Here is a 21484-nt window from a genome sequence, read left to right as displayed (position 1 = left end):
ATAACTCTAAATTCTATTCTAACAAAAACCATAATAAACTTATAAATAAATTAACAAGATGTTCTTCAAGCTTTCTGTCCAAAAAATTATAAAAACAATACTAAACAAAAGATTAAACACAGAAACCAACAAAGAAACATAGATTAATTCACGCATGTTAAAATTTAAAATTCCTATTCATCGAAAGACGTTTCAAAGAATTTAAAGTAGAAAATACTTACAAGTCACACAACACTTCATAAAAGTATAAAAACCAAAGAACTTCTACTTATCAACAAGAAGAAAATCAGCACCCCCAAAAGGGAAATAAATGGCAAAAGGGAAATAAATGGCAAAAGATTTGAACAAATATTACACATAGGAAGATATAAAACCTAATAAAAATGAACAAAACGAGAATTTGTCAATACAGTTAGAGGGATGAGGGGAAGATGGCGGAAGAGTAAGGTGCGGAGATCACTTTCCTCCCCACAGATACACCAGAAATACATCTACACGTGGAACAACTCCTACAGAACACCTACTGAACGCTGGCAGAAGACCTCAGACCTCCCAAAAGGCAAGAAACTCCCCACGTACCTAGGTAGGGCAAAAGAAAAAAGAATAAACAGAGACAAAAGAATAGGGACGGGACCTGCACCAGTGGGAGGGAGCCGTGAAGGAGGAAAGGTTTCCACACACTAGGAAGCTCCTTTGCGGGCGGAGACTGTGGGTGGCCGGAGGGAAGCTTCGGGGCTGCAGAGGAGAGCACAGCAACAGGGGTGCGGAGGGCAAAGCGGAGAGATTCCCGTACGGAGGATCGAGGATCGGTGCCAACCGGCACTCACCAGCCCGAGAGGCTTGTCTGCTCACCCGCCGGGGCGGGCGAGGGCTGGGAGCTGAGGCTCCAGCTTTGGTCGGAGCGCAGGGAGAGGACTGGGGTTGGGAGCATGAACACAGCCTGCAGGGGGTTAGTGCACCATGGCTGGCCAGGAGGGAGTCCGGGGAAAAGTCTGGACCTGCCCAAGAGGCAAGAGACTTTTTCTTCCCTCTTTGTTTCCTGCTGCACGAGGAGAGGGGATTAAGAGCGCTGCTTAAAGGAGCTCCAGAGACGGGCGCGAGCCGTGGCTAAAAGCACGGACCCCAGAGACGGGCATGAGACGCTAAGGCTGCTGCTGCCGCCAGCAAGAAGCCTGTGTGCGAGCACAGGTCACTATCCACACACCCCTTCCGGGGAGCATGTGGAGCCCGCCACTTCCAGGGTCCTGGGATCTAGGGACAACTTCCCCGGGAGAACGCAGCATGGCGCACCTCTGGCTGGCACAACGTCACGCTGGCCTCTGCCACAGCAGGCTCGCCCTGCACTCCGTACCCCTCCCTCCCCCCAGCCTGAGTGAGCCAGAGCCCCCGAATCAGCTGCTCCTTTAACCCCGTCCTGTCTGAACGAAGAACAGATGCCCTCCGGCGACCTACATGCAGAGGCGGGGCCAAATCCAAAGCTGAGCCCCGGGAGCTGTACGAACAAGGAAGAGAAAGGGAAATCTCTCCCGGCAGCCTCAGAAGCAGCGGATTAAAGCTCCACAATCAACTTAATGTACCCTGCATCTATGGAATACCTGAATAGACAAGGAATCATCCCAAATTGAGGAGGTGGACTTTGAGAGCAAGATTTTTTTTCCCCCTTTTCCTCTTTTTGTGAGTGTGTATGTGTATGCTTCTGTGTGAGATTTTGTCTGTATAGCTTTGCTTCCACCATTTGTCCTAGGGTTCTATCCATCCGTTTTCTTTAAAAAATTTTTTTTTCTTAATAATTATTTTTTATTTTAATAACTTCATTTTATTTTATCTTAATCTTATTTTATCTCCTTTCTTCTTCCCTCCCTCCCTCCCTCCCTCCTTCCCCCCCCCCCCCTTTCTTTCTACTTTTTCTCCCTCTTATTCTGAGCCGTGTGGATGAAAGGCTCTTGGTGCTCCAGCCAGGAGTCAGTGCTGTGCCTCTGAGGCAGGAGAGCCAACTTTAGGACACTGGTCCACAAGAGACCTCCCAGTTCCACATAATATCAAATGGCGAAAATCTCCCAGACATCTCCATCTCAACACCAGCACCCAGCTTCACTCAATGACCAGCAAGCTACAGTGCTGGACACCCTATGCCAAACAACTAGCAAGACAGGAACACAACCCCACCCATTAGCAGAGAGGCTGCCTAAAATCATAATAAGTCCACAGACACCCCAAAACACACCACCAGACATGGACCTGCCCACCAGAAAGACAAGATCCAGCCTCATCCACCAGAACACAGGCACTAGTCCCCTCCACCAGGAAGCCCACACAACCCACTGAATCAACCTTACCCACTGGGGACAGACACCAAAAACAATGGGAACTACGAACCTGCAGCCTGCAAAAAGGAGACCCCAAACACACTAAGATAAGCAAAATGAGAAGACAGAAAAACACACAGCAGATGAAGGAGCAGATAAAAACCCTCAAGGCTTCCCTGGTGGCGCACTGGTTGAGAGTCTGCCTGCCAATGCCAGGGGACATGGGTTTGTGCCCCGGTCCGGGAAGATCCTACATGCCACAGAGCGGCTGGGCCCGTGAGCCATGGCCGCTGAGCCTGCGTGTCCAGAGCCTGTGCTCCGCGACAGGACAGGCCACAACAGTGAGAGGCCCACGTACAACAACAACAACAACAAAAAAAAAAAAAGATAAAAACCCACCAGACCTAACAAATGAAGAGGAAATAGGCAGTCTACCTGAAAAAGAATTCAGAATAATCATAGTAAAGATAATCCAAAATCTTGGAAATAGAATAGACAAAATGCAAGAAACGTTTAACAAGGACCTAGAAGAACTAAAGATGAAATGAGCAACGATGAACAACACATTAAATGAAATTAAAAATACTTTAGATGGGATCAATAGCAGAATAACTGAGGCAAAGGAATGGATAAGTAACCTGGAAGATAAAATAGTGGAAATAACTACTGCAGAGCAGAATAAACAAAAAAGAATGAAAAGAACTGAGGACAGTCTCAGAGACCTCTGAGACAACATGAAACGCACCAACATTCGAATTATAGGGGTTCCAGAAGAAGAAGAGAAAAAGAAAGGGACTGAGAAAATATTTGAAGAGATTATAGTTGAAAACTTCCCTAATATGGGAAAGGAAATAGTTAATCAAGTCCAGGAAGCACAGAGAGTCCCATACAGGATAAATCCAAGGAGAAATACGCCAAGACACGTATTAATCGAAATGTCAAAAATTAAATACAAAGAAAGAAAACATTAAAAGCAGCAAGGGAAAAACAACAAATAACATGCAAGGGAATCCCCGTAAGGTTAACAGCTGATATTTCAGCAGAAACACTGCAAGCCAGAAGGGACTGCCAGGACTTATTTAAAATGATGAAGGAGAAAAACCTGCAACCAAGATTACTCTACCCAGCAAGGATCTCATTCAGATTTGATGGAGAAATTAAAACCTTTACAGACAAGCAAAAGCTGAGAGAGTTCAGCACAACCAAACCAGCGTTACAACAAATGCTAAAGGAACTTCTCTAGGCAAGAAACACAAGAGAAGGAAAAGACCTACAATAATGAACCCAAAACAATTAAGAAAATGGGAATAGGCACATACATATCGATAATTACCTTACATGTAAATGGACTAAATGCTCCCAACAAAAGACACAGATTGGCTGAATGGATACAAAAACAAGACCCATATATATGCTGTCTACAAGAGACCCACTTCAGACGTAGAGACACATATAGACTGAAAGTAAGAGGATGGAAAAAGATATTCCATGCAAATGGAAACCAAAAGAAAGCTGGAGTAGCAATTCTCATATCAGATAAAATAGACTTTAAAGACTATTAGAAGAGACAAAGAAGGACACTACATAATGATCAAGGGATTGATCCAAGAAGAAGATATAACAATTGTAAATATTTATGCACCCAACATAGGAGCACCTCAATACATAAGGCAAATACTAACAGCCATAAAAGGGGAAATCGACAGTAACACATTCATAGTAGGGGACTTTAACACCCCACTTTCACCAATGGACAGATCATCCAAAATGAAAATAAATAAGGAAACACAAGCTTTAAATGATACATTACACAATATGGACTTAATTGATATTTATAGGACATTCCATCCAAAAACAACAGAATACACATTTTTCTCTAGTGCTCATGGAACATTCTCCAGGATAGATCACATCTTGGGTCACAAATCAAGCCTTGGTAAATTTAAGAAAATTGAAACTGTATCAAGTATCATTTCCGACCACAACACTATGAGACTAGATATCAATTACAGGAAAAGATCTGTAAAAAATACAAACACATGGAGGCTAAACAATACACTGCTTAATAACGAAGTGATCACTGAGGAAATCAAAGAGGAAATCAAAAAATACCTAGAAACAAATGACAATGGAGACACGACGATCCAAAACCTATGGAATGGATCAAAATCAGTTCTAAGAGGGAAGTTTACAGCAACACAATCCTACCTTAAGAAACACGAAACATCTCAAATAAACAACCTAACCTTGCACCTAAAGCAATTAGAGAAAGAAGAACAAAGAAACCCCCAAAGTTAGCAGAAGGAAAGAAATCATAAAAATCAGATCAGAAAGAAATGAAAAAGAAATGAAGGAAATGATAGCAAAGATCAATAAAACTAAAAGCTGGTTCTTTGAGAAGATAAACAAAATTGATAAACCATTAGCCAGACTCAACAAGAAAAAAAGGGAGAAGACTCAAATCAATAGAATTAGAAATGAAAAAGGAGAAGTAGCAACAGACACTGCAGAAATACAAAAGATCTTGAGAGATTACTACAAGCAACTCTATGGCAATAAAATGGACAACCTGGAAGAAATGGACAAATTCTTAGAAATGCACAACCTGCCAAGACTGAATCAGGAAGAAATAGAAAATATGAACAGACCAATCACAAGCACTGAAATTGAAACTGTGATTAAAAATCTTCCAACAAACAAAAGCCCAGGACCAGATGGCTTCACAGGCGAATTCTATCAAACATTTAGAAAAAAGCTAACACCTATCCTTCTCAGACTCTTCCAAAATATAGCAGAGAGAGGAACACTCCCAAACTTATTCTACGAGGCCACCATCACCTTGATACCAAAACCAGACAAGGATGTCACAAAGAAAGAAAACTACAGGTCAATATCACTGATGAACATAGATGCAAAAATCCTCAACAAAATATTAACAAACAGAATCCAACAGCACATTAAAAGGATCATACACCATGATCAAGTGGGGTTTATTCCAGGAAGGCAAGGATTCTTCAATATACAAAAATCAATCAACGTGATACACCATATTAACAAATTGAAGGAGAAAAACCATATAATCATCTCAATAGATGCAGAGAAAGCTTTCAACAAAATTCAACACCCATTTATGATAAAAACCCTTCAGAAAGTAGGCATAGAGGGAACTTTCCTCAACATAATAAAGGCCATATATGACAAACCCACAGCTAACATCATCCTCAATGGTGAAAAACTGAAAGCATTTCCACTAAGATCAGGAACAAGACAAGGTTGCCCACTCTCACCACTCTTATTCAACATAGTTTTGGAAGTTTTAGCCACAGTAATCAGAGAAGAAAAGGAAATAAAAGGAATCCAAATCGGAAAAGAAGAAGTAAGGCTGTCACTGTTTGCAGATGACATGATACTATACATAGAGATTCCTAAAGGTGCTACCAGAAAACTACTAGAGCTAATCAATGAATTTAGTAAAGTAGCAGGATACAAAATTAATGCATAGAAATCTCTGGCATTCCTATACACTAATGATGAAAAATCTGAAAGTGAAATCAAGAAAACATTCCCATTTACCATGCAACAAAAAGAATAAAATACCTAGGAATAAACCTACCTAAGGAGACAAAAGACCTGTATGCAGAAAATTATAAGACACTGATGAAAGAAATTAAAGATGATACAAATAGATGGAGAGATATACCATGTTCTTGGATTGGAAGAATCAACATTGTGAAAATGACTCTACTATGCAAAGCAATCTACAGATTCAATGCAATCCCTATCAAACTACCACTGGCATTTTTCATAGAACTAGAGCAAAAAATTTCACAATTTGTATGGAAACACAAAAGACCACGAATAGCCAAAGCAATCTTGAGAACAAAAAACGGAGCTGAAGGAATCAGGGTCCCTGACATCATGCTATACTACAAAGCTACAGTAATCAAGACAGTATGGTACTGGCACAGAAACAGAAAGATAGATCAATGGAACAGGATAGAAAGCCCAGAGATAAACCCACGTACATATGGTCACCTTATCTTTGATAAAGGAGGCAGGAATGTACAGTGGAGAAAGGACAGCCTCTTCAATAAGTGGTGCTGGGGAAAATGGACAGGTACATGTAAAAGTATGAGATTAGATCACTCCCTAACACCATACACAAAAATAAGCTCAAAATGGATTAAAGACCTAAATGTAAGGCCAGAAACTATCAAACTCTTAGAGGAAAACATAGGCAGAACACTCTATGACATAAATGACAGCAAGATCCTTTTTGACCCACCTCCTAGAGAAATGGAAATAAAAACAAAAATAAACAAATGGGACCTAATGAAATTTTGAAGCTTTTGCACAGCAAAGGAAACCATAAACAAGACCAAAAGACAACTCTCAGAATGGGAGAAAATATTTGCAAATGAAGCAACTGACAAAGGATTAATCTCCAAAATTTATAAGCAGCTCATACAGCTCAATAACAAAAAAACAAACAACCCAATCCAAAAATGGGCAGAAGACCTAAATAGACATTTCTCCAAAGAAGATATACAGACTGCCAACAAACACATGAAAGAATGCTCAACATCATTAATTATTAGAGAAATGCCAATCAAAACTACAATGAGATATCATCTCACTCAGTCAGAATGGCCATCATCAAAAAATCTAGAAACAATAAATGCTGGAGAGGGTGTGGAGCAAAGGGAACACTCTTGCACTGCTGGTGGGAATGTGAATTGGTACAGCCGCTATGGAGAACAGTATGGAGGTTCTTTAAAAAACTACAAATAGAACTACTATATGACCCAGCAATCCCACTACTGAGCATATACCCTGAGAAAACCATAATTCAAAAAGAGTCATGTACCAAAATGTTCATTGCAGCTCTATTTGCAATAGCCCGTAGATGGAAACAACCTAAGTGTCCATCATCGGATGAATGGATAAAGAAGATGTGGCACATATATACAATGGAATATTACTCAGCCATAAAAAGAAATGAAATTGAGCTATTTGTAATAAGGTGGATGGACCTAGAGCCTGTCATACAGAGTGAAGTTAGTCAGAAAGAGAACGACAAATACCGTATGCTAACACATATATATGGAATTTAAGGAAAAAAATGTCATGAAGAACCTAGGGGTAAGACAGGAATAAAGACACAGACCTACTGGACTTGAGGATATGGGGAGGGGGAAGGGTAAGCTGTGACAAAGCGAGAGAGTGGCATGGACATATATACACTACCAAATGTAAAATAGATAGCTAGTGGGAAGCAGCCGCATAGCACAGGGAGATCAGCTCGGTGCTTTGTGACCACCTAGAGGGGTGGGATAGGGAGGGTGGGAGGGAGGGAGACGCAAGAGGGAAGACATATGGGAACATATGTATATGTATAACTGATTCACTTTGTTATAAAGCAGAAACTAACAGACCATTGTAAAGCAATTATACTCCAATAAAGATGTAACAACAAAAAAATGAACGAAACATCAACAGTAATTTCACAAAAGAGGGAACACACAGGCAATAGACATATGAAGAAAGTTCCAATGTCATCTAGAGAAATGCAAATCAAGACCACAAGTGGTAGGGGCATGCTAGTTTAAACCTCAGAAGTTCCCCGGGTGAAATTTGAAACTGGCTCCATGCATGGAGGGCAAGAGGAGACCAAAGAAAGAGGCAGGCCACTCCAGATTCATAGCTGGTGGCTTTAATAAACAAGGGAACTCACATTTGAGGTTTGTCTCTGGTGGTCGCAAGACGAGTAGATCTTGGCACTGCCCTGCAGAATGTTAAGGGTTTATATAGAGGCTTTAACTGGGTTAGGTTTTGTATTCAGTCCAGATGGTCTCAGAAACACATTGCTCTTGCAGGACTGTGTCTTTGAGACGGCTCTGGTGCAGGGAAGGCAGGCAGAATGCACCTTCCAAGGACAGGGAAGGGGATAAGGAGCCTCCAATTGCCCAGGTCCAGCTTGAGGGTCAACAACAGTCACATCCTCTCTACGACCTCCTCCAGCTCTCTACCCCTCCTGCTGGCTCTTACAATTTTACATGCAACCCTTTTTCTACAATGTGCCCTGAGTGGTCAACAAGAAATTTCATTAGCATGGCTCATTTGCGGCTATCTGGCTACATTAGAGGCAAATACCACAGCAACAGTATGGGCACGTGCAAGAGAAAACACAAATTAAGGTAACAATTAACAAAGTAAGAAACAATTTTTTCCATTAAAAGCCCCATGATCCAAACCACTGATTTATTAAGCTCCCTAGGTGGGGGTTGGATTACTCAGGGTGTTCACTTGTAACCCGTGTGCTTTAGTAAAAATGCTGCATGGTGTGAACACACACATTCTACCTGGGTAATGGCACAGGTGCCTCCTTGGGAGGCAGTAATATTGTCCAAGACCACCCTATTTCAGAGGACCGCTTTCCTCGTTAGAGACATTTTAGTGTTCAGCAAGGACAGGTTCTGTCGGCTATCATAAGGCTTGCTGGGTGAATTTAATAAGGGCTTTTATGTGAGCTATACCATCCTCCAGGCCAATGAAAGGAACAAAGATGGCAGCCAGATGATCATACCAATGGAAAACAGAATGCACCCTTCTGGCCTTGAGGAGAAGGAGGTTGGCAACTTTTGTTGCTGTGGGATAGATTTTCTCCTGTGCCCAGGGAAAACCCAGGGTACAGTGGCCGAACCACCTAGATGGAAGCCATGGCCAAAGATTCATGCCACAGAACCACTGGGTTTCATTTGGGTCTCCCCAATAAATACCTGTATGGTGTGACCATTCTGTACCAAACTAGTCACTATCTTTTGATGTAATAGAATGCGCAGTTCTGGTGATATCTATCTTATATCCCTGGTACAGTAAGGCAGGTTCTGTTTAAAATGCTTTTTCTGGTCCCAGTGTAGGGGTGAATGGGTGCTCACAGGTCCAATAGCCGAGGTGAGTACATCCTAAATCTAAGTGTAGCCACCCATGGCTCTGATGATGGTATTCATAGGACCCTTCTGGTCAGCAATTTGATAGGCTGTGCAGTTTGATTGACATAAAAAGAATGCCCACTGATAGTGTGTGCCACAGGCCAGGTTTTTGGATCAATATTGCTAATGTCAGATGAATTAAGAGTACTAACTCTAGTTTGTTCTTCCTTTATGTACTGCTTTAGTGCTTTCCAATTCCCTCCGTGCAGTGGTGACACCAGCCATGTCAACCCCAAGAAGGTAGAGGAGGGCAGTTGCCCACAGTCCAACTTTCAGTGCAAAGGGAAATGGCCAGGGCTCATGAGTGATCACCAGCCAAAATGTTCTGAGTGCAGCCCATTGGCTGCTGTGGTTTGTTCCTGTTTCCATCCAGATGGTGTCAGTGTTGGGCTGAATAGCAAGTGCAGTCCATGTGGGTGGGTTGCCCCTACTAGACCCCTCTGTTTACTGGGCATCAGCAGCAATTTCCACTATTCCCCCTCTACAGCCTACAGGGGCTGCCACAGGACTAGGGACAGAGGCATTTGGAAAACCTACATGTTCTATAGGGCCTAGTTGTACCTGCATTTCTAGAGACAGTGGGCTGGAGGACAGGTTAGTCCTCTTCTGCAAACAGGCATGCCTCTTAGTCAAAGTGGGAGTTTGAACTATGGCAGAGGTAGGTCGGTGGAATATATTCGCAATCCAACCTTGACAGCAACAGAAGTTCTTACCATGATACACTGTTGTTTCGTGAGAGGCTCTACTGGAAGAGTGCTGTGTATGCTGCTAGGAGCCACTGTTCTATGGGCTATACCAGGTTTCTGCCCCCTTCCAGAGTTGGGACCAAAATCCTAGGGCTACTCTCTCCTTCTATTGTCTCTGCTACAGTTCCCAACGCATACCTTCTGGAGTCACAGACACATCTAACTCAAATGGTAGCCCTGCTTGGGAGATGCCTAGAGCTTTAATCTCCTTAGTATGTTTGCCCTCTCAAAGGTGGCTCATTGTTCTGATCTCCAGGCTCACACATGTCCTTTCTTTACCAGGCAGTATAAGGAATGGAAACACTGTGCCAGGTAGAGAATATAAGTCCTCCAAACCCCCAAAATTCCTATAAAAGCTCGCACCTTTTTCATGTTCTTACAGATTAGCTAGGCTTGCACCTTGTCCATAATAGCTCTGGGACAATTCACATCTTACCTGATCATATGACTCCCGGAAACTTTACATTGGTGACTGCACCTTCAGTTTTCTGTGTATTCACCTCCCATACACTTGCTCACAGGTGTTCCAGCAAAATCTGCAGAGTGTGAAGTCAGCAGAGGCAAGGCTTCATATGTCGACATTATATCATCAAAGCAATGGGTCCATTTTACAGATGTGGGGAAGAATAACAGGGACAGATCTCCAGGCACCATCCCATGACATTTTGTGGGGCTGTACAGGTAGCCTCAGGGAAGAATTTGAAAAGTCCATTATCGTGCCTTCCATGTGAAAGCAAATTGAACTTGTGACTCAGCAGCCAAGGTATTCTGAAGAAAAGTATTTGCTAAGTCCAGAACAGCATGGTCCACTCCTAGGACTGTGGCCAAATTATCTAAGATGGTGCCAAGTTTGGGCACAGCTGCATGAATGGGGGGCGTAACTTTGATCAATTCTCAGTAATCCGCCATCATCTGCCATGAGCTATCTGCCTTTTTTTACCGACCATAATGGGCTGTTGAAAGTGCTATGGACATGGTGTAGAATACCCACTCAGTGCAGTTCTTGGATAGTTTCTCCTATTTCCTTGACAATTACCACTCTTCGTTAGGGGGAAGTGTAGGCTTACTGATTCCCAGTTGGCATTTCCCCTCAGCAGTACTGGTTTGATTACTCTAACCCGGAGGCAGAATTCACCGATAGAGGTTGCGGAGTTTGGCCTTGCAGGATGTCCGTGCCCAATATGTTCTCTGGTATTGGAGAGATAAAATCCTCATATTCTTGTGGGGGAGAACATCCAATTTGCAGTGTCAAAGGGACCTTCCTGACCATAACCAACTGCCCTTGGAAACCATCGATGGCGCTGAAAGGCCCAGAAAATTCCTGAAGTTTACCAGGTATTAGAGTATATTCAGCTCACATATCAATCAGAGCTGTCACCTTTTGTTTATTTCTGGGGTACCAGTGAATAGTGAGCTCAACATGTGGCCTCCAATTGCCCCCAACGGCCCTCACTTGGAGGCCATCTTGGCTTATATCCTACACCCGGGGAGTGGGAGGTACCCACCCCGAATAGGACTGTATCCCTGAGGCCTCTGCTGTAGCAGTAGGTACATCAGGGATGGTAAGGCAGGTGGGGCAGGTCTGAACTCTTGTTCAGCTTTTAAGGCTTTCCACAGGCCAGCTAACACAGTGTTAGGTTGCCCGTCTATCTTTTCAGGTGTGATCCCTGCAGCAATGAGGTCAAACCACATTTGCTTCTGGGTTGCTTGTACCAGACCGTTTACAGCCAATTGGGTTAGCCTGTTGTCTTCTTGAGCTCCCTCTCTGTCTTAGGTCTTTCCCACATCCTGTACCTATTCCTGGGATTTGTCAGTATCCCCCAGATCAGCAGTAGCCTGCCCAACATCAAAAACGTCTCCTGTTATGACTGGGCTCAGGACGGGTATCAGTGCCGCATACCAGGTACCGAAGGCATACTGGAGTATCTTGGCTTTCATTCCTGCAGTGAATGTAGCCCAATCAGGACCTTCAAAGACAGGGGCGTAGATGGCCTACCTCATTTCCCACTCCCTAAGAATTTGTTGTACCTCCTCTAAATATATCCAGGGCCTCATATGTCCAGAGAGACCCCCTTACTGGGTCAAGCTTCCCTGTAGGATAGAATAATCCAATCTATAAGGGAGTGAGTGCCTTGACCTCTCCATTGCCCCTCACCCCTGAGCACCCCTGAGCTGGAGAGAAGGCTGTGTGGTGATATTGCTCTTTTTTCTGCCTCCTGCCCAGTCAGAGAAATGCCATTGCCCCCTCTCCCCTGCCCCTCAATCCTGTAACCATACTAACCATTCCTGGATATTTTCCTGGCCTTTTGTTGGAACTTGATAATTATATCAATAAGCTCAGTGAGCATATATTCTCTCATCAGGTATGTTTCCTGAATTGGGGGCTGCCTTACTGGCTGGGATTGTTGTTGCTGTGTTTTTGCTTTCCTTTGAATTACGGGTCCAATGACATGGGGTGTATCATCAGTTTCACTGTCAATCACCATAAAATCCACCTTTGTTTTCCTCACTTTCCCAGGGAGTCCACCACTTAGTGTCCCAATTGGGCTTTGTCACAGGTGCTCAGACCTTAATCCATGGCAGCTTGAGCCCTCCTGGCCTTGCAAAACAGCATGCTGAAGTCTCCAACTTAATCATCCTTCTCTCCCACTTTGTCTGCCAGCCCCGAAGCGAGCAGGGCAGTGGACAGTGCACATCCTTCTCTAACCTCAGTTCTTCTTCCAACTTTCTAACTCAAGCTTCAGCCTCTGGTTGGTCATCAGTGTCAAGCTGTACTGCCCACCCTAGAGGCCAGCCCACTGCGCAGCGGTTCATTTCTCTCCTTTGCAGCACTGTGTTATGCTCAGTTCTTCAAGCAAGTGCATTAAACCAGTGGGCATTTTCAGGGCATCGCCGTACTCGTGTGGTGGTCCACAAGCATCCAACATATGAGCAACCCCTCTTGACATGAAGGATGATGGCCAACCCTGGGATTCCCCCATGGATGCCTCTTTTCCAAGATCCATTTCTTCAGTCTCCTGCCCAGTTCAACAATGGTTGGTTTTGCACCTACTTGGTAGGTGGCAATTTTAATAAGCAAGGGAACTTACAGGAGAACTTGTCTTGGGCATCACAAGACAAGTAGATCTCTGCACCCACCTGCCAGAATCTTAGGAGTTTATATAGAGGCCTTAACTGGGTTCAGTCACATATTCACTCCAGATGGTCTCAACACCTTACTCTCTCAAGGCTATGTCCTCAAAACAGTTCCGGCTATGGGAATTGTAGGCAGAACATACATTCCAAGGACAGGGGAGGGGGTGAGAAGCCTCCAATTGCCCAAGTCCAGCTCATGGGTCCACCAGCGATCATATCCTGTTCATGACCTCCTCCAACAGGTATCAATTTTCACCGTTTGGCAAGATTATTAAGCCTGCAATACCAAATGTTGGACAATTAGGATAAATAGGATCTGTTGTATGTGTCTTATAAGAGTATAAATTAGCTCAACCACTTTGGAAAACAATCCAGTTAAATCCTGTGAAGATAAATTTTTGCTTAACTTATGACCTGGCAAATTTACTACTAAGAATATGCAGAAGGAACTCTTGTACATATTCATGAGGATTCAGTACTATGCATTTTATCAGCACTGTTTTTGATAGGAAACTCTTAGCAAAACTTTGAAAAATATATAAATTATGGAATATAAAAATTATGGAATATTTACAAAACAGAATGTTATATAGCAATAAAAGTGAATAAATCAACAAGCTAAAACCAAAAATTTATATGTAAATGCAAATAACTTAGAACTGGAAAAACAACTTTGAAAAAGAAGAGAATAGCTGGAGGACACACACTATCTAACTTCAAGACTTACTAGCAAGCTACAGTAATCAAGACAATGTGATACTGGTATCCAGAGAGACAAAATGGATCACTGCAACAGAAAAGAGAGACCAGAAATAGACCCACACATACATGGTCAAAGGATTTTTAACAAAGGTACAAAGACAATTTAGTGGAGAAATAATAGTCTTTTCAATAAATTATGTCAAAACAATTGGATATCCATACATTAAAAAAATGAACTTCAAAAGTCAGAAAGAGAAAGACAAATACCATATGATATCACTTATATGTGGAATCTAAACTGTGACACAAATGAACTTATTTACAAAACAGAAATAGACTCACAGACACAGAAATCAAACTTATGGCTATCAAAGGGGAAAGAGGGTGGGGGAGGGATAAAGTAGGGGTTTGGGATTAGCAGATACAAACTACTCTATATAAAATAGATAAACAACAAGGTCCTACTGTATAGCATAGGAAACTATATTCAATATCCTGTCATAAACCATAATGGAAAATAATATGAAAAAGAATATGTAGATATATGTATAACTGAATTACTTTGCTATACACTAGAAACTAACACAACATTGTAAATCAATTGTACTTCAACTTTAAAAAATAACTTCAGTCTGCATCTCACCATGTACAAAAATTAACTCAAAATAGACTGTAAACCAGTGTAAAATCTAAAATTGTAAAAATTTTAGAAGAAAACACAGAAGACTATGGGTTAGGCAGAGACATCTTGTTTTTAGATATAATACCAAATGTTCAATCCATAAAAGAAAAAACTGATAAATTGGACTTTATTAAACTGCAGAATGTCTGCTCTTCAAAAGGTACTTTAAGACAATGAAAACATAATCGCAGACAAGGAGAAAATATTTGCAACTCATGCATCTGCAAAAGGACTCAAAATCAGAATATATAATAGAATATATATAACAACTCTCAAAAGTTAATAAGAGGGGCTTCCCTGGTGGCGCAGTGGTTGAGAGTCCGCCTGCCAATGCAGGGGACACGGGTTCGTGCCCCGGCTTGGGAAGATCCCACATGCCGCGGAGCGGCTGGGCCCGTGAGCCATGGCCGCTGAGCCTGCGCGTCCGGAGCCTGTGCTCCGCAACGGCAGAGGCCGCAGCAGTGAGAGGCCCGCACACCGCAAAAAAAAAAAAAAGTTAATAAGAAAACAAACAATTCAATAAAATATGTGCAAAAAATTTAAACAGACATTTCACCAAAGAAGACAACGATGGCAAGTAAGCACAGGAAAAGATACTCAACATCACTAGTAATTAGAGAAATGCAATTAAAACCACAGTAGATACCACTACAGATTTATTTAAATGGCTAATATTAAAAAGACTGGCTATACCAAGTGTAGGAGAAAAGATGAAAAAGACTGGCTAATCCCAACTAGAACTCTCATACACTGCTGGTAGGAATGTAAAATGGTACATACTATACTTTGGAAAACAGTTTAACAACTTCTTGAAAAGTTAAACGTATATTTACCATATGACCTAGCTATTTCACTCTAAGATATTTATTTAACCAAAAGAAAGGAAAGCACATGTCCCTATAGAGATTTTTACATGAATATTTATAGTAACCAAAACTGAAAACAATCCAAATCTCTATCAACAAGTTAATAGACACATTGCGATACAGCCATACAATGGAATGCTACTTGATAATACTAAGGAATGAACTATTTATACATACAACAACATACATGAATCTCAAAATAATCATGCTGAGTGAAAGAAGCTAGATAGAAAAAAGTACATGCTGTATTATTTAATTTACAAAATTTTCTAGAAAATACAGTGACAGTGATAGTTTCTATCTAAGTTTTCAGATTGTATACTTGAGTATGTACAGTTTATTGTATATCAATTTTATCTCAATAAAATTATTAAAATAAAAGCTATGCATGGGCCAATAATAATAGTGTGTTATGAAACAAATACCAAGATTAATTTACTTTTGTACAATTGATACCCAAAAGGAGAGAGGGAAAGTAAGAAGGAAAGAGAAAAGGAAGAATAGAAGACGGGAAGAAGGGAGGGAAGGAAGGTAGGAAACATATCTTTGAAAATTAGGTAGAAACAACCCAAATACAATATGGATAAATCTCAAATGTTTATGCTAAGTGAAAGACGTCTGTCTCCAAAGGGTTCATACTGTAGCGTTCCATTTATATGACATTCTGGAAAAGGCAAAACTACAGAGACAAAAAAACATACCAGTGGTTCTCAGGAGCTGGAGGAATTGACTACAAAAAGGCACAAGGGAATTTTGGGGGATTCTATACCTTGCCTGTGGTGGTTGTTACACAAATGTAGGTGTTCGTCAAAACTCATAGAACTATGCACTTAAAAGAGTGAACTGATTACATATGAATTATATTCCAGTAAATCTGACTGAAAAGAAAAATTGGAAACTGACAACTCTTAAGTTAACTTTGGGCTGAAGTTATTTTTTTCTGCCTTTATTGAGTCTTTTTAAAAATGAAATTAATTGACAACAGAAAAAGAACATTTCATATTATCTGCCCAACCCCTGGAGACATCTGAGTTTAAACCCCTGCTTTAAACCCATTTCAACTAACACCTTAATAGCATGATCTATTACCTAGCCATGAATAAATCTCTCTGTAGGAATAGAACAGGCAATGTGTGGGATGGTTAGAGATACAGGGAGACGGGGACTGCTGGGATCCTATAGTTAGTACATAGATCATAAGAATCTGGAGGAGAGGAACTGCAACTTAGGACTGATGAATAGGAAATTACAGCTAAGTGTTTGATCTGAAGACGACAAAAATATAGCTACAATTTGTGTGCTATTTTATCTATCTGATGAGGGTCTTAATCATCAAAATCTAAAAGCAGGAATATTAGAATCTAAAAATTAGTTTATTTTTATATTAAATAACAAGCATAGTGCCTCATACATAATAAGTGGTCCATAATTGTCAGTTGGAAGGAAAATGGAGACTAAAAGATGAAAGGGCTAACTGCATGGTACAATATCTATGCAGTTGCACGGGATCTCAAGAATAGAAGGGCCCCATTCTTGACTTAATGTTCTGCTGTTGCCACCTTGAAATTCCTAATAATTTTTTAACATGAGGCTCTACATTTTCAATTTGCACTAAGCCTCATGAATTGTGCAGCCAGAACTAAATCCAGGAGATTCTGGAGCCATCACTGAACTTTCTCTAATAGAGGACAGTGAAGAAGACTGTCTTTGACATGGTACATCCATTTGACATTGTCATAAAGATGTAAGACACATAGTAAAGCACAATTTCAAGTTATAAGACCTACTGAGGTGTATCGACAAACCACAGAGGCAATACATAGATCAAACCGGAGGGCGGCAATCAGACTACATGTATATGACTACATAGCTATTTTTAAATTGACAGATTGCATAACCCCTGAAGGAAAAAAAAAAAATCAAGAATGGAAGTAGTGCCTACAACCCCAAAATAAATCACAAGTAGCTGGTATGGGAAAGACTGCCACTCAAGTGTCACTGGTTTGTGCCACAACCACAAACATGATTATGACCACCCCAATTCTAGTCCATCTTGTCTGCCAAATGAAAAGATGGGCATGTCTAAGAAATTTATTTAAATTTTCATCCAAAACCAAATCCCAACTAAAAACAACTCTGACAGGAAGGGTGAGGTGAGGTAAAGGCTTGTGGTCTCAGTTTCTTAAATGTTGTCTGATTCTTCATCTACAAAACATAAGAGGAGATAGGCACTGGAATGAGTTTATTAATGTTAAATATACTTTCCCACATTTGGAAAGTGTCTTGTCATTCAGGCCAGTCACCCTCTCACTAGACCTGAATACAGTTAAGCCCAAATCAAGAGATGAGTGATGACTGTACTGGGGCCTTCTCATTACGGTTACTTTTGTACTATACATCAGTGACCATGCGATTGATCATCCAAATCAGGACACTTTTGAGAGTGCTAAAATATTAAGCTGTAAAGGACACTGGGACAATGGACACAAACCATGGTTTTCCCAGGCCAGCTATGACATATAGTCACCCTAACTGTAATATTATCATGCATAATACAGGCATCCCATTAACCTTTAGTAGTACCAATACACATCATCAATAAAAATGACAATTACAAAGACATTGACATACATGTACCAAGTGCTTTTTCTGTGCTGGGCATTATGCTAAGCACTTAATTTTTTAAAATTATATTAATTTATATTATATTATTTTTAATGCATTCTATCAGAAATGCATTTTCTGATTGTATATGTAGGTGCATAATGCTTTTGCAAATTGGCCTATGGAATTGGTTCTTTGGTCTATTTTAAATTATTTTGATGCAAAATGCAATTAATTTGGTTGCTAGAGTTGGGGAAGGGGTGGATAGTGCCTAAAGAACTAAGAAAGATGAACAATGAAATAAAATAGCTAGTTTAAAATGTAGATAATAGAAAATTAAATTACATTTGAGGGCAGCTTGAGTATGACATGTAATTTTATTTTTATTTTATTTTTATTTTTTTTTTTGACATGTAATTTTAAAATAAATACAATCCTTGTTTAATTAAGAAAAGATAACTTTGGTGTTAAAATTCCTTTAATTTATTCCTCTACATATTAGATAAGACTGCTTATTTTAATAACAACTATTATAGTAAATTTCAAGCATATATTTTACATGAGTAAGTCTGCCAACATACGTGGAGACCAGAGAAGAAGCTTATAAATTACTTCAAGGCTTTATACATACATCCAAAAACAATTTCTGCAGAGAAATTCCTTGGGAAAATGTCAAATATTTTTTAAATATTAATGTGGCTTCTAAAAATATATATAGATACATAGGTAGAGTTATGCTATTGCTATCATTACCTAATAAAAAGTCTACAAAATTTATTTTCCCTTTCTCAAAGGATTTTTCTAAGGAATAATTAGGTTTCTAAGACTGAACATTTTGCAGTCAAAGTCAGTTGCTATAAAAATTCAAGGGATTAGAAGTAGTATGCTAAGCTATATTTATTAATTGTGTGGACCACATTTAAAATTATGAATCCTACTTTCTTAAACTTATGATTAGCATTCTTTAAAATATCTTCCTGTGCATTATGTAAATTCATATCCCAGAAACTGCAAACAAACCCACAAAACATTAGAATAAATTACATTAAAATATCACCAGCAGTTATTTCCCATGAATGAAATTCTTAACACATTGATATAACTCTATATTTCCTGACTATAAAAATAAATGCATACTTATGGCAAAAAATAACAATGAAGAAGAAAAGCATGAAGATGAAAGTAAAAATTACATGCTCAGAGGGATTATGAATTGCTTCTTAACTCCTTTATGTTCCTCAGTAATTTAATGATTTTTACAGAAAATGGGTATCAATTTTCCAATCCAGATGAACAATGATTGTGCAGTAAAGTGAAATAAAATGCAACTAATTCGTTAAGAGTAAAAACGAATGAGGAGGGGGCTTCCCTGGTGGCACAGTGGTTGAGAGTCCACCTGCCGATGCAGGGGACGCGGGTTCGTGCCCCGGTCCAGGAAGATCCCACATCCCGCGGAGTGGCTGGGCCCGTGAGCCATGGCCGCTGGGCCTGCGCGTCCGGAGCCTGTGCTCCGCAACGGGAGAGGCCATAGCAGTGAGAGGCCCGCGTACCGCAAAAAAAAAAAAAAAAAAAGGAATGAGGAGATATGACTGTGTTTTCTATAAAGAAACCCTTGACCATTCTTAGAAAAATTGGGTTTTAGTCCCAAACCTGACATGTAGTAGCTCTGCCACCTTAAACAAGTGTCACTAGCCCCCTCTGTAAGATGAGACAGAAGGAGATTTTCTGTCAATTCATTCTCTCTGCTCATTTATTTCTGTCTGTGCCTTCATTCAGCCAATACTATTGAGAACCCACATATAACAGGGCCTGGAATAGTATAATGGCATAGTGAACAACACAGTTGGTATTTTTATTTAACTCTTTCCGGCTCCTTTGTGCAGACAGGTTAGAGATGGGGATGCAGTAAAGTGGGACAACAGACAGGAGACTGCTATAGTGCAGTGAGCATCGATGGGGGCCCTGGACTACAATGACAGCAGTGAACGCTGGGAGAGTCAGATGACTTCAAGACATATTTGGACTTAGAATAGTCAAGACTAGCTGGTGAATTTAAAGAATTGTAGGAAAAAGCAAGGAAAAGGAAGATTCAAAAATAACTCCCAGGCTTCCAGGCTTTAATTACTCATGAGATGAAAGCAGACATTATAGTGTACAAGGAATGATAGATTAGTGTACGAGAAAATAAGATCCTTTTAGATAGAAAATCAGAGTAATAGGATAGATAAATATTGGTCTTGTATAGGCAGGTGATGGGGTGTGGGGCTTAAGGCATATGTTTTAAATAGGAGACCAGGAAGGGACTGTCTGAGAAGCTGCATTTAAGTTGGGACCACAGTAAGTTCTCTAGAATGGGGGACATGATCATCATCTACACTACTTCAGGAGAAAACTCTGAAAATTATAGCAATTCAAAAAATTTCCCTCAGATTTCCCTTCAAAATTTACTAGATAGTCAAATGTTCTACCCCCGAGCTATACAGAATGAAGTAAGTGAGAAAGAGAAAAACAAATACCGTATGCTAACACATATATATGGAATCTAAAAAAAAAAAAAAAAAAAAAAAAATAGTGGTTCTGATGAACCTAGGAGCAGGACAGGAATAAAGACACAGATGTAGAGAATGGACTTGAGGACACAGAGAGCGGGAAGGGTGAGCTGGGATAAAGTGAGAGAGTGGCATGGACTTATATACACTACCAAATGTAAAATAGCTAGCTATTGGGAAGCAGCCACATAGCACAGGGAGAATGGGGAGATCAGCTTGGTGCTTTGCGACCACCTAGAGGGATGGGATAAGGAGGGTGGGAGGGAGATGCAAGAGGAGGGGATATGGGGATATATGTATGAATATAGCTGATTCATATTGTTATACAGCAGAAACTAACTGTAAAGCAATTATACTCCAATAAAGATGTTTTAAAAAATTACTAAGTAGTAATTTCTGTGCTAGACTATATTTTTAAAATATCAGGAATTCCTTATTAATGGAATACTCATTCTCTTATACTTTTCCAGTTGTGAAGATGTTTATGCAGAATCCCCTATATCCAAGAATGTGGCCTGAACAACTTAGAATAGAAGGGATTTTTCCACTGACTTTCTAGGATTCGTTAATAAAACTATATGTCAACATGTTTGTCAGGCAAATTTTCAAGATATATCTGATCCTATCAGATGCTAGGTAAGGCACAGTGGGATATTCATGAGGTTTTCTTGGTGATCTTGATTAGTCTTCTAATACTGTAATAATTTAGACCTCTATTCTGACACTAGAAGAATAATTCAGAATTGAATGTTTATGGCTAACCAGAGATTAACTTAAAAAATTAAACAGTTCAGAGGAATAAAGTGTTCTAATTATGAAACCGATAGGAGGTACTATATCCAAAGTACACTGAAGAGCTTGTAGAAGACCTGCCAACTGGGGACAGAGACAGGGCAGAACCA

General features: G+C 40.4%; 1 protein-coding gene across 6 annotated transcripts in view; it reads right to left on the bottom strand.

Moving 5' to 3' along the window:
- Window positions 1–21484, bottom strand: part of TMC1 (transmembrane channel like 1) — a 387898-nt gene that overhangs the window by 133070 nt on the left and 233344 nt on the right. For all 6 annotated transcript variants that reach the window (XR_013829012.1, XM_079925955.1, XM_079925956.1 and 3 more), the window contains one exon: window positions 10481–13456. The gene's annotated coding sequence lies outside the window, so the exon portion shown is untranslated. The remainder of the gene's footprint in view (window positions 1–10480; window positions 13457–21484) is intronic.

Source organism: Stenella coeruleoalba (assembly GCF_951394435.1).
Source record: "Stenella coeruleoalba genome assembly, chromosome: 7".
Taxonomy (NCBI): Eukaryota; Metazoa; Chordata; class Mammalia; order Artiodactyla; family Delphinidae; genus Stenella; species Stenella coeruleoalba.
The sequence above is the reverse complement of the archived record's forward strand: the minus strand, read 5'-3'. Positions and strand labels throughout refer to the sequence as shown.